General features: G+C 35.9%; 1 protein-coding gene across 2 annotated transcripts in view; it reads right to left on the reverse strand.

The window, feature by feature from the left end:
• The window catches only part of LOC134793541 (protein vein), an 83402-nt gene that overhangs the window by 47339 nt on the left and 21314 nt on the right, over positions 1-14749 (reverse strand). The window lies entirely within an intron of this gene.

A 14749-nucleotide genomic window follows, 5' to 3' on the forward strand; every position in this document is an offset into this window, starting at 1 on the left:
TACTGGGATTCGAACCCAGGACCATCGCCTTCGCAGGCAGGGTCACTACCCACTAGGCCAGACCGGTCGTCAAAAGATTAAACTAATTAATATAAATGACAATGCAGGCCAATTCTAAATTAAACAGCATTTCAAACGGCACATCGCTAGGACTATTCTACGAGCCAATGAATCATTCTGTTTAAAAATTAAGTCAACATTCATTAATTTTTACGCAGTCAATTTTAGCTTACAGCTCTACTATTTAAAACGGCACAAAAAACCAAACAAACATCAATAATTAACCTATATTTAGGTAACAAATTTCTTTACCGCAATAGAGATGTTATCTAATTTACATTATTTAAACTTGTCGACAAATATTAAATATCTGGTATAATTATATTCATAGATAATTAGTAATTAACTTCGACAGGGTGTGTGATGTACCTACTGATAAACTCCTTAATTTCTGTTTAAAAGTAAGACAGTCAGCCAAAATATTAGCTATAAGTACTCCTATCCTATTAAATAAATATATTAAAAACGGGTAACGGGCTCCTCCTCCTGTATACTTGTCATTTGCAAAAACGAGCAGCAGACCTATTCGCTTAAATTGTTGACTGTACCGGTGTTTCAATAAAATAAAATGTGGGTGAAATTGTGCATTAAGCATGTGAACGTCGTGTCGTGATCCAAAACTAAAGTTCCTAAGTGATCGTTAAGAACACTGTTCTTTACAAATACAAAATATGCATGTTTTTTGACTTTTCAAGCGCCAAAATTCTACGCCTTGCACTCACCATAACGATTACCACAATACTGTTAAAAAGAACATCGTCGACGAAAACTATCGACTTAGCTCCTCCCTAGGGGTGTCGCGTTACGGCACTTTTGTCTGCGCGCCTCGGTTTGTTGTGACTGCTTTTTCACCGGAAGCGCTGACTAGACGCTGTTTACCCGACCGCTTTAATGATGCTTCTTTTAAGGACTCTGTGTACTCTTTTCTTTAAATATTTATATACCAGAAGGAGAAGCTATTTTCTTTTTTTGTGGAGAAAACCTGTGTAGTGAAAAGGTTTGTGCGCTTTTCAGATTCGCTAAAAATATCGGAAATTAGGAGATGGTAAAATTTCAAAACGAGTGTCAGATCAAGGAATCGAGGTGGTTATAGTAATTAAAGTTTAATAAGTTTAATGCACTAAAGTCGAAGATTTACTGTCACACAGTTTTTAATTACTCCTACCACTTCACGTTTTTGAAGTGAAAACTTCTTTAGGGGCGCTGGGCACTTTTTGAGGTGGGGAAAAAATGATAAACTCGAGACAGCGTATGGCGATCACGTGACCGTAAGGTCTAGATGGCCACTCATTTAGATGGCATTTAAATCAATAAAGAAAAACTCAATGACTTTACATGAAAAAGGTTCTAATCTTGTACGGGTTGAAATACGAGGATCTCACAGTTACATTCTAACTTTATATTATATCACTCAAACATAATTCAATAAAGCTACATCTTGATTTTTTTTTAATATCAAAATTAGTATCTTGATGAAATCGCTAATAAAAGTGAACTCTAGTACTGGTAAATAAAACGCAAAATTATCATGACCAAATATATTTAGATGCGAGGTCTGCAAGGTAACTTTACAATTTCTATTCGAATTTTAAACAAGCTCACTGACCAGCAATTTCGGAAATAAAGTTTTTCAATAGAAAGGAGGATGGGTCAATTATACATAGTGCTGCAGACATTTTGGACTAGTCATTGAGTTTTCACTTCTGTCGGCACTCCCGGAGTGCAACCCGTTGTTTTTTTTACTATCGTATTTTAGCTAGAAGATTACCTATCTTAGAGTCGGTTTCGTGGTTAACATTTTATACTAAGAACTTATTTTAATTGGTGCAGAATATAACGGTACAAGCTGGAATGACTTATTTATGTAAAATAAAAAGAATTAAGATAGTTGCAGACTAGACTATGTGAAAATCGCTACTGAAGTCCCATGCAGAAGTCATTTCTTATCTAAACGATGCTCATAGTCTACTTACGGCGCGATTCGGGAAATAAATTAGAGATTCACTAGATATGAAATAGTAAAGATATGTGACGTTCCACGGCAAAAGGTATCATTGCCCCGGCTGAATATTGGAGCGGCGTTAATAATAGCGTAAGCGCCAGCCGCCATAAGGTACCTTTTGCCGAACGTCACATATCTTTACTGTTTCATATCTAGTGAATCTCTAATTCATTTCCCGAATCGCGCCGTTAGAACCGCGGAAACACATTTAAATTATAATCGTAAAGTTTATGTGTTTTTTGAGACCTAGTATTTTCTCACAGCTTATTTTTTACCGATAAGTCTAATTAGTTCTTTGTTCACACAGGTCCGATTCCAGGTAATAATATAATTGCAGTTGAAATCGATAGTTAACGCAGCGGACCGTGGATGCTTTTTGTGGTGCTCGGAGCTATATTACTTCAGTTAGGAGCATTTAGATATTATATTATGTACCGATAAACTACCTGCACTTTGATCAAATTTACATTTTTATTGTTGTATGCTGACATATGTAACAACGGTAGAAGAATAATATTATATATTTATGTTTTTTGTTGCATGTTACTTTTCTTCTTCCTCGCGTTATCCCGGCATTTTGCCACGGCTTATGGCCTGGGGTCCGCTTGACAACTAATCCCAAGAATTGACGTAGGCACTAGTTTTTACGACAGCGACTGCCATCTGACCTAAATCTTCTGATTTTTGTTGCATGTTACTATAATTATGAATAATGTTATTAAAATAATTTGTAGATTTAACAGCCGAGGATGTTTTAAAAACGACGAATATATTAACAACTTGCGTAGTGTATTCAGTTTAACTTATTTATGTATATATGTATTTCGACTTGTTTATTATTTTTACATAAATACGTTTGCGTTTTTCGGATAGATACGTTATACGTTATTCCTCGGAAGGCCAACAAAACACTGTACACTGGCATTTTCATTTAACTTGTACTTTAAAGCGCGACTTAAGTCGTGTTTCAGTAACGTCTAACCTTTACATTCCTGACAAAATGTATGGGATTTGACATTGACCGTCAGTTTTGTCAGTATTGCTAACCGGCCGTTAAAGGTGCACAGTTAAGTGAAAATGCCCACACGTGCGCACATGCACGCATAGTAAAGCGTCCACTCTCTCGGAGCTATTCTTTGACAGGCGATCAACAATAGTTCGGTTACTCACTGCTCCGCCAATGACTTGTTACGCTTATAAATAGCGTACGGCCGTCGACGCATGTATCTGCACTTCGGTGCTACGGTATTTATAGATGGCGCTTGCTACTTGTACCACCGGCTGTTTCTGTGGGGCGAAAAACTGTCCATAACGCAAAGAACTCAAATGATTACCTAACACTTTGTGGGTTTCCCTCTTTACATTTACCTATTTAAATATCATGTTGCGACGTCTTTTGGAAAGACGCACAAGCATAATACAAAAGCCGGCTGTAATGTTAATGCAATAGAGTCAACTAATCTCACCTTATACCTAGGTAAGGTAATTTACTTTTTATAGTTGAATCTAACTTCAATGTCTGATAAAAGTTTTTGTTTTTAGTTACATTTTCAAATTAAAATTGTTATACTAGGTACAGTCACCTGCAATAATGCCAATAATATGTTACTCTTCGAAGGCCGCAATAATATGTGACTCGCTCTTATGGCTCTACAAATAAGATCGTGTCAGATATTTTTGCGGCCTTCGTTGTGTAACAAATTATTGTAGGTGACTGTACACACATATTCTAAGTTAACATTGAACAAATATGCATTGTTATGTTATGTCACTATGCTTATTTTACAAAAATATGCGGCTTCGTATTATGTATTATAGGATTTATAGGTATAAATTCGTAGGTAAATATTTAACTTTAATTAAAAAATTTACGTCGAAATACGAGTACTACTCGTAGTGTCACCTCTACTTGCAAAGACTTTGGCACAACATATGATATAAATGATATAATGTTAGGTACCACAAAAAAACTGATTCATTTTTATATACATACCTACTTTGATTTAAGTGTTTGCTGCTGTAGTAGAAAAAGTATTGTGTAGAGGTCTTGAGAACCCTTATTATAAAGGTAATAGATACACATCGCAAAAAATACTGCCTTTCACCCGCTCGATCCATGTCATGTCAACTATTGACTCTAAGCGTGGTGGTAAAACATTAGTTTATATGCCGCCCTGTTGACCTCAGGTATGTGTTTAAGTGCGAGGTCCGGACTAAGCACAGCCTTCACCCAGTTCCTTCAAGCTTGGTAATGCAGCCATACATCAAACATCGAAATTACCCCACATTATCTCTTTACCGTTCAGCGTCGACTCCCTGCAAACGTGCTGAGGATAAGTATTTTATGATAGGTAATACATACTCTTTGGATCTTTTTTTAAACGTACTATCGGCACCTATACAAGATTGAAATGCTAACTTTTAATATTTTTTAATACATTGTATTTATTAAATTGCTTGATAACTAATATTTCTTTTGTATAAATAGTTTCAATACAATCTTAGTTTACCATCGAAGTTGAAAATAATATAATTATGCCCTTTTGTTTCACAAGGAAGTAAAATTAGATTAGTTAAAGGATTTAATATATTTTCCTCGGTTCAGATATAGCCCATAAGATGTAAGATAACCATTTAAGAGTTGAGACCACATTGGATATGGAACTGGGGTAATAATGCGCAATAACAGCTAGTAATAGAGATCTATTAAAGAGACAGAACGATTGTTTATTTTGCTAGAAATTATAATCTCGACGAAAATTCTAACTACTTACCTAGAAGCAAGTTTCCTTTCGCTAAAACAATTTAGGAAGTTGGTATTATATGTCTACGGCAAAATAGTTTATTTACATATAATATAAACGTGATATTAATGTTTGTATATGGATATAAATTCTTTATAACAACTTTCTAGTCTTAATCGTAAAAATAAGTAGATAAGTAATCTTTTGTCAAGATCATGCAAACGGATGCGTAAAAACTCCCTTTTTGAAATAATTCATAATTACCTAAAATACTGTAAATATCGTTCAACAACCTACTAACATCATTGAAACGAATTAAGTCATGTTCAACTTAATAGAACATAAAAATAGTCAGTACCTACCTATTGTTCATATATAAGGTGCTACTTTATTAGCTGCAGATATTTACACAGCTGATAGTACTCGGTTCCTGGAGTATATTTAAGTATGAAACATTATAGCTTTTACGATGTTTTTTTGGAGAAAACTGAAAAACAAATTTACGTAAAAACACCCTGTATATAATGTGATTATGATTATTAAATGTGAACTCATTGAACAGATTCTAGTACCTCTTTTACTTAACACCTAATAGTCCGGTGGCCGGCTGCATGAAACAAACCTCATCAAAAAATAGAATATACCTACCCTGTAGAGGTACCTGACATTTAGTAGCTTCCAACGCACTTGGTCGGCCTAGGCTTAACCTGGCAGATTTTGTACAAATGGCAAAAACGTTGGACAAAAATTCACCAAAAAAAACCTCATCGAAAAATAGAATGAAACTTGTATGGTAGGATACCTGACCTTGAGGACAGTAAAAAAAAATTGGTCGGCCTCACCTTAGCCTGGCAGTTTTTGCAGTCCGACCAGATTTATTGGGTCACGTGAGAGCTACAATTTACCTCATCGAAAAATAGAATGAAACAAACGGATTATAATAGCTAAAATAAGCCTGTTGACGTATGTCTTGGTCGGCCTCACCTTAACCTGGCAGTTTTTGCAGTCCGACCAAATTTATAAAAAAATCATCAAAAATTTTTTATCGAAAAATCGTATGAAACTGGTATGGTACGATGGCTGCCTTTGAGGACAGTAAAAAAAAAAGTGGTCGGCCAAATCCTGTGTTGGCAGGTTCCTGTGTCCGACCAATTTTGTGGTACCACGTGAGAGCTACAATTTTACCTCATCGAAAAATAGAATGAAACAAACGGATTATAATAGCTAAAATAAGCCTGTTGACGTATGTCTTGGTCGGCCTCACCTTAACCTGGCAGTTTTTGCAGTCCGACCAAATTTATAAAAAAAACATCAAAAAATTTTTATCGAAAAATCGTATGAAACTGGTATGGTACGATGGCTGCCTTTGAGGACAGTAAAAAAAAAGTGGTCGGCCAAATCCTGTGTTGGCAGGTTCCTGTGTCCGACCAATTTTGTGGTACCACGTGAGAGCTACAATTTTACCTCATCGAAAAATAGAATGAAACAAACGGATTATAATAGCTAAAATAAGCCTGTTGACGTATGTCTTGGTCGGCCTCACCTTAACCTAGCAGTTTTTGCAGTCCGACCAAATTTATAAAAAAAACATCAAAAAATTTTTATCGAAAAATCGTATGAAACTTGTATGGTACGATAGCTGCCTTTGAGGACAGTAAAAAAAAGTGGTTGGCCAAATCCTGTGTTGGCAGGTTCCTGTGTCCGACCAATTTTGTGGTACCACGTGAGAGCTACAATTTACCTCATCGAAAAATAGAATGAAACAAACGGATTATAATAGCTAAAATAAGCCTGTTGACGTATGTCTCGGTCGGCCTCACCTTAACCTGGCAGTTTTTGCAGTCCGACCAAATTTATACAAAAATCATCAAATTTTTTTATCGCAAAATCGTATGAAACTTGTTTGGTACAATAGCTGCCTTTGAGGACAGTAAAAAAAAAGTGGTCGCCCAAATCCTGTGTTGGCAGGTTCCTGTGTCCGACCAATTTTGTGGTACCACGTGAGAGCTACAATTTTACCTCATCGAAAAATAGAATGAAACAAACGGATTATAATAGCTAAAATAAGCCTGTTGACGTATGTCTTGGTCGGCCTCACCTTAGCCAGGCAGTTTTTGCAGTCCGACCACATTTATAAAGAATAATAATTTCTATATTGAAAATATGGTTTCTTCGCAGCTTGAACTTAACTTAATAATGCTAACTGAAAAAAGTCATAAGTAAATGAGTCCATGGAGGTCTTAGAGGGCTTTAAATAAAAGAAAACATTCAGTTCAAATTTTATTCATAAATCTATCTAATATCTAAATAACGTTTTCTAACTACTGACGTGGTTTCAGAGTAACACTTACGTTGAGATGATGTCTCACAGATGTCAAAAATAAAAAGGTTTTCATCGATTTTTGACAAGTTTTGAATCGTATATCCTACTTTTCCACTACAGATAGAATGAGGAGGCATAACTGACATTTTATCACGCCAGGTGGCGCCTCCATAGTGGAGTTGCTGTCACTGTCAAATCAGATGTCAAAACTTGGTGGTAACTAGTGGGAATAACCCTTTTATTGTTAATAATTACTGTTAATCATAATCATCTTCGGAGTCGAAGTCTGACGAACTTTCCCCAGACTCCGACTTATCTATTGTTATTTCTTCGACTCGCAAAGGCGTTATGTGTCCTTCAAACCATTTGATCTTATACATTTCATCTCTTAATGTCCAGCCACAATGTGTTGCATCAAATTTGATGCAAGTGGATTCTGCCGCACACTGCCACATTGAATTTATGAAAGCCGTCCGTAACAAGCCATACGTCAACAGGTTTATTTTAGCTATTATAATCCGGTTTTTTTTTCATCCTATTTTCGATGAGGTAAATTGTAGCTGTCACGTGGTACCACAAATTTGGTCGAACTGCAAAAACTGCCAGGCTACGGTGAGGCCGACCAAGCCATACGTCAACAGGCTTATTTTAGCTATTATAATCCGTTTGTTTCATTCTATTTTTCGATGAGGTAAATTGTAGCTCTCACGTGGTACCACAAAATTGGACGGACACAGGAACCTGCCAACACAGGATTTGGCCGACCACTTTTTTTTACTGTCCTCAAAGGCAGCTATCGTACCATACCAGTTTCATACGATTTTTCGATAAAAATTTTTTGATGTTTTTTTTATAAATTTGGTCGGACTGCAAAAACTGCCAGGTTAAGGTGAGGCCGACCAAGATATACGTCAACAGGCTTATTTTAGCTATTATAATCCGTTTGTTTCATTCTATTTTTCGATGAGGTAAATTGTAGCTCTCACGTGGTACCACAAAATTGGACGGACACAGGAACCTGCCAACACAGGATTTGGCCGACCACTTTTTTTTACTGTCCTCAAAGGCAGCTATCGTACCATACCAGTTTCATACGATTTTTCGATAAAAATTTTTTGATGTTTTTTTTATAAATTTGGTCGGACTGCAAAAACTGCCAGGTTAAGGTGAGGCCGACCAAGACATATGTCAACAGGCTTATTTTAGCTATTATAATCCGTTTGTTTCATTCTATTTTTCGATGAGGTAAAATTGTAGCTCTCACGTGGCACCACAAAATTGGTCGGACACAGGAACCTGCCAACACAGGATTTGGCCGACCACTTTTTTTTTACTGTCCTCAAAGGCAGCCATCGTACCATACCAGTTTCATACGATTTTTCGATAAAAAAATTTTGATGATTTTTTTATAAATTTGGTCGGACTGCAAAAACTGCCAGGTTAAGGTGAGGCCGACCAAGACATACGTCAACAGGCTTATTTTAGCTATTATAATCCGTTTGTTTCATTCTATTTTTCGATGAGGTAAATTGTAGCTCTCACGTGACCCAATAAATCTGGTCGGACTGCAAAAACTGCCAGGCTAAGGTGAGGCCGACCAATTTTTTTTTACTGTCCTCAAGGTCAGGTATCCTACCATACAAGTTTCATTCTATTTTTCGATGAGGTTTTTTTTGATGAATTTTTGTCCAACGTTTTTGCCATTTGTACAAAATCTGCCAGGTTAAGCCTAGGCCGACCAAGTGCGTTGGAAGCTACTAAATGTCAGGTACCTCTACAGGGTAGGTATATTCTATTTTTTGATGAGGTTTGTTTCATGCAGCCGGCCACCGGACTATAACTGTCTGGCCACTTCATCCTAATAACCTTTTGCAGTTTTCCCGCCGAACCATAATGAAATTGTTCGGTAAATTAAAACAAATAAAAAATTAATTAAATATTCTTAATTTCTATTTAAAGTTAATTGTTTTAAAGTAAAGTACATATCATCTGTTAATATCTGTATCTGCAACTTATAAAGTAGCAACTTATACACGGTGTGGCCTGTAACACGAGCAAATAATTAAAACATCGATTGTACTCCTCAAACGGTGACACTTTTGTTCAACAACTTTTAAAAATTATGAAGTATTTAGACTCCCTATTTTTCATACAAAATAAATATTACCTTCAATGGACGCCATCGCCACGCCATATCATTGTGATTGACGTTGCTTGTCACGCCTTAAATATAACAAAATTCGCAATACATTGCGTCTTAGAATAAACTTTAAAGTGTATTAAAAATCAAACCACAAGCTATTTTTAAAAGTCACTGAACAAATGTTGGTCAGTATGAGGAGTACTGTCTACTGTTAAATTTTTTGCTCATATTACAGGCCACACCCGGTATATACATATTTTGTTTAATAACATTTTGTAAGGACATGTAGACAAAGCGGCGATATACAAGGGCTGTGTAGTTACAAAGTATGCAATCCAGTTACATATTTATCAGGACGTATATAGACGTGGCTCGCCTTAATAGAGTGATGAATGCTGGCGACTTATGTCCCTGTACGACTACTTTATTGATGTATACGCGAGTTTAATAAATGTGCCTATATGTAAGCCTGTAAATTGGGTACTTTAGGGGGAACATTGCTTTATTTTATAGTGATACTTTAAAATTCTTCAACTGGATTATCTCTGTTCAAATTATCTTATGACCAAGGCAATGTTTTAGTAAGACCTTCAATTATTGGTACCTATATTTATTTAGCTATGGTTTCTTTTTTCCACTACTCTCGAGGTTCCTGAAATAAAGGTTGCCAAAAGGCGTGGGTATTGACAGGCGGTTTGATAATTGTAATCGCAATAGTCCGACTCGTAAGCTCAAAATACATAGGTACAGCCCAACCGGAAAAAAGCATATAACTTGGCATGCATGTAGATCGTGTAGGTGACAAAAAATAGAAGGGAAAAAACTTGCAAACTGCAGCTTGTCTGGTGCAAATTTGGAAAACGGAGAAGATTTTGCTCATAAAGAAAGTAACTACTTTATTACTAACCAAGTAACAATTTTTCTAAAAACAATAAAAATTGATTGACTGAATATGTACAGATTTCCCTAAAAAGATTTTATGTAGAACATTTAAAATCAACTAATTACCAAAGATTTAATTACTTACATTAATCTCGTTTCATTTCTAGTAAATCGTTGAAGTCGTTAGTTTTGCGTACGACTCACTGATATTAAAGCCATCGACCGATATAACATTTTCTATCAATAACAAGGGTATTTACTATTTACCTAGACCTACACCTAGCTCGTCTACTTTTATCTCGATTGTTTACGCGGCCGGGAGGCGCCGCCGATCGCTTTCCAGGAAAATATCCGCGGTTCATTGTCATAAGTCATAACTAATCATACCCGTAACCTCGTAAGTTACGAGTAGCGGCACTACAATCTAGTAAAAACACATAGAAGTTTTTTATGTACCTGGGTGGTTAATTAGGTTGGTTTGTCTACTGGTAAGTGAATGCTAGTATACCAGCAACTATAAGGCACAGTGTGGAATCGCATTGCCAATTTGCCAATCCTCTAAATATGGGATTTAGTCGGAGTTGGCAACTGAACGAACAAACAAATGCAGTTCGGTCTCGTCAACACAGAAGGTTTTCTTCAAATATATTTGAGATGCCATGTGCTTTATTTACAAAAGGGTAAACACGTGTAGTCTAGACATATACTAGTTTGCAAATATTCAGATACTTGTGTGCTCATTTGCTTTTTTGTAAGCTTTCTATATTGTAGCGGTGTAGCGTTCCATCGCGTTTTCTCATTCGACAAACTCTTAGGATACTTCGGTTGGCAAAATGGTTATTGGCGGTTGTTTAAGGGGTGGATATGCTGCTTAGTAAAAATGATCAATAGGTTGGAATTGATTAAGTTTATTAGCTATCAAAAAAACAAATACGTTCTTAAAGTTTAAAATGTAATTATATACCTAAAGTCATGGATTTCCTGAGTAGCTATGCACTTGACTCTTACAATGTCAGAAGTATCTATGTTTACATCATCGATAAACAACGATGTAGATTTGATAATAAGCCAAATGTGCGTTAGTGCGTTGATTATTGGACATGACCAGGGGCGAGGCCAGCTAAATCAAGAAACGCTTCATGAAAGGTTTCTTGTCTTTTGTGGATACAGTTTTCCATCGCCATTTAGATTAATGTATGTATATCAGCTAAATATGTTTTATTGCCTGTCAGAAGACGCCCTTAGGTGCATGGCACACTGCATCCGATTTACACGTCGCTCCAATGTTTGAGTAAGATACGTGCGCGGATGCAGTATGCTAAGCGCTAATGATTTCCCCAACTAATGATCATGCGCCGATATTGTGACCTAACATCGGTCCTCCTCATGTAGGTACTACATATTCAAAGAGCGAAAAAACAGAAGTGTTATATGATGTTAAATAATATCAAATTCCAAGAAAGAACTAAGAACCAGACACTATACTTTGGTTATCGCGTTTTTCAGACGGGTGTCATTCTGAATCCCTAACAACGTTTTTCCTAAAGTCACTTGCCCTAACTGGTTTGTCCTAATGGGCACATTCTCTAATGATCAATTGTCATAACGATTATTTTCCATAATGTAATGGTTAACCTAAGACTCATTTGTCCTAAGCATTTGTACCATAACTATCAAGCTCCCTAATGTTTCTTACCATATTCTTCGAAATCCCTAACAATGTTTGGCATAAAATAACATGCTCTAACTGTTTTGACCTAATGGCTATTGCCCTAATGATCAATTGTCATAACAGTTACTTTTCCTATTGATCAATTATCATAACAATTACTTCCCATAATGAATGGTAACGAACTGTTGCCACAAAAGTGGGTTAGGTTCTGCTATCCTTGCAAAAACGAACTGTTGCCACAAAAGTGGCTTAGGTTAGGTTAGAACTGTGATCCTCGCAAAAACGAACTGCTGCCACAAAAGTGGGTTAGGTTAGGTTAGAACTGCGATCCTTGCAAAAACGAACTGTTGCCACAAAAGTGGGTTAGGTTAGGTTAGAACTGCGATCCTTGCAAAAACGAACTGCTGCCACAAAAGTGGGTTAGGTTCTGCGATCCTTGCAAAAACGAACTGTTGCCACAAAAGTGGCTTAGGTTAGGTTAGAACTGTGATCCTCGCAAAAACGAACTGCTGCCACAAAAGTGGGTTAGGTTAGGTTAGAACTGCGATCCTTGCAAAAACGAACTGTTGCCACAAAAGTGGGTTAGGTTAGGTTAGTACTGTGATCCTCGCAAAAACGAACTGCTGCCACAAAAGTGGGTTAGGTTAGGTTAAAACTGCGACCATTGTAAAAACGAAACGAAACAGGGAAATCAAAATTAGGGCATACAAGTGTTAGGTCAAGCAACGATAGGCTAAGTAAAATTAGGTAACATGATGGTTAGGATATATAATTTTTAGGCCTAACAATAATTAGGCCTAACAATAATTAGGCCTAACAATAATTATGCTACATAACATTAGGGTAAATACTCAATATGGAAAGTGCCATTAGGGAAAAACATATTAGGACAAAAAAAAATCGGCCATTCGATAATAGGGAAACCAAAATTAGGGTATACGAGTGTTAGTACAACTGATCATTATGACAAACAATATTAGGGAATGTAAAGATAGGAGAAAATACTTTAGGGATTCAGATATAGATCCTTTTCAGACCGATTGCCTTCAATTTTGTTGAAAAATAAAGTCAAAAAGGTGGTCATGTTTATAAATTTGATGAGTCAATGAAAGAAAAATTTACTTATTTTGATCATTTATTATTTCTTTGAGCATTACACATTGGCCAAGAAATTTTTTTTAGAAAGAATAATCTTGACATCGACGCTTGCATCGTTGGGCGCCATAGGTTCAGTCAGCTGCAGAGAAACTCGCTCTATATGATTACCAGAAAGGGGTCAACTTTATCTGCAGTAGTTCTGTGAAAAACAAATGAGTTGTCAAATTTGCAACAGTTGGAAGCGTTAGCTTCGAGCGCATTACATCGGAGTAGTTTTTCTCATAGCCCTTTGGTTAGGGTGACTTCCCCTATGACCTACCGGGCTGGAGCATACTCAAGAGCAGTGAATGGTAAAGGGTAATTTGTGCAAAAAAGTTACATACCTAAAGCATTTACCTACTTTAATTGATCGTGGGTGTAGTGTACGTTGAAGTATCTATTTTATATCCCAGGCACGGCCAGTTATAAAAGTTAACACTCAACAAGCCTTAACTTTAACTACTTATATCAGTTTGCGGAGCGTTAAAACAACATCAATTAACGCCTCTCGCTTCCAGTCTGGCTCAGTTAGTTCTAATTGATAATTGTCAATTGTTTACAAGGTCATCACACCCAACGGATTAAAGAAAATCTTACGCAGTCCACAGTATACTAAGTATTTAGTTTAGGCTTATTATTAACCGGGCAACTAAAATATTAAACAGGAACTTTCGCTGGGCATATAATAATATAATTTGGCTGTGCATTAATATTTTAGCACCTATAAATTTATATTAGCCTCAAATTTAAGCATCATATTATTAAAAAACTGGCAGCAAAATCAAGCCAACCAAAAAACTTATAGGGAACTTGAATTGATAGGTTGGCGTCTAAAATAATAAATGGGCAACTAATATTGTAAAGCGATCATAAAATTTGGTTGTTTATATATTTTGTACTTACATATACATAATACCTAAGATACCTATATACATAACCTTTAAATACTCAATTTATAAATAATTTAAACTTAAACATATGCATTTACCTAGTACTTTAAATTGACAAATTTCCTAATCCACAAAACACCACAAATTTATATACCAATAATACTCTACTATACTTATAGTCGAAATTCCTAAACACCTAATGGCCATTATACCATTAGGTCTTCAAATTTTTAATTACTAATTTCAATAGTTCTGCCAGAGGCCCAGAGTCAAAAGATAGGTGCGACGACGAGCGAAGCGAGGAGGAGCGTGTTAGTTTGACCGTGTAGTGACCAAACAAAATATTTTAAAAGAACATCATTTTTAAATTGATAGATAGCCGTTTTCTTTTTAAAATGTACTTCATAAATAGTCTCCAATATAATAATTCAGTTGCCAAATAAATATTTGGTACCTGTCTAAAACTAAACAAAAGCTGTAACGGCATTAAAATACAACTCATATTGATATATTTTAAGGCTCCGTTTTTGTTGCCAAACTATTAATTTTAGTACCCATTTCTATTATTTTAACCTACCCAAATTCGATTAATTAGTTGACCGGTTAAATACGTGCCTTTAGTTTATTGATTCATGCTTATAACCTGTGGCGGTCGAACGATGAACAACATGGAAGGTACACCTATAGTTTTCTTTTTTCATTTAAATCTTGACTTTATATGTGATAAGATCCTTGCTTTTAATACAGCAATTGTTAATGTGTAATGAGTATTATGATAACCCTAGTTCCTGAGATTTTTGAATTTGCGCCAAGACATACATCTTATATCTTATGTGTTATACTCGAACGTGGAATCGGTTGTTTGTATGGGTTGAACGAGAAATAAATTTCATAGG

This window comes from Cydia splendana, chromosome 9 (assembly GCF_910591565.1).
Source record: "Cydia splendana chromosome 9, ilCydSple1.2, whole genome shotgun sequence".
Taxonomy (NCBI): domain Eukaryota; kingdom Metazoa; phylum Arthropoda; class Insecta; order Lepidoptera; family Tortricidae; genus Cydia; species Cydia splendana.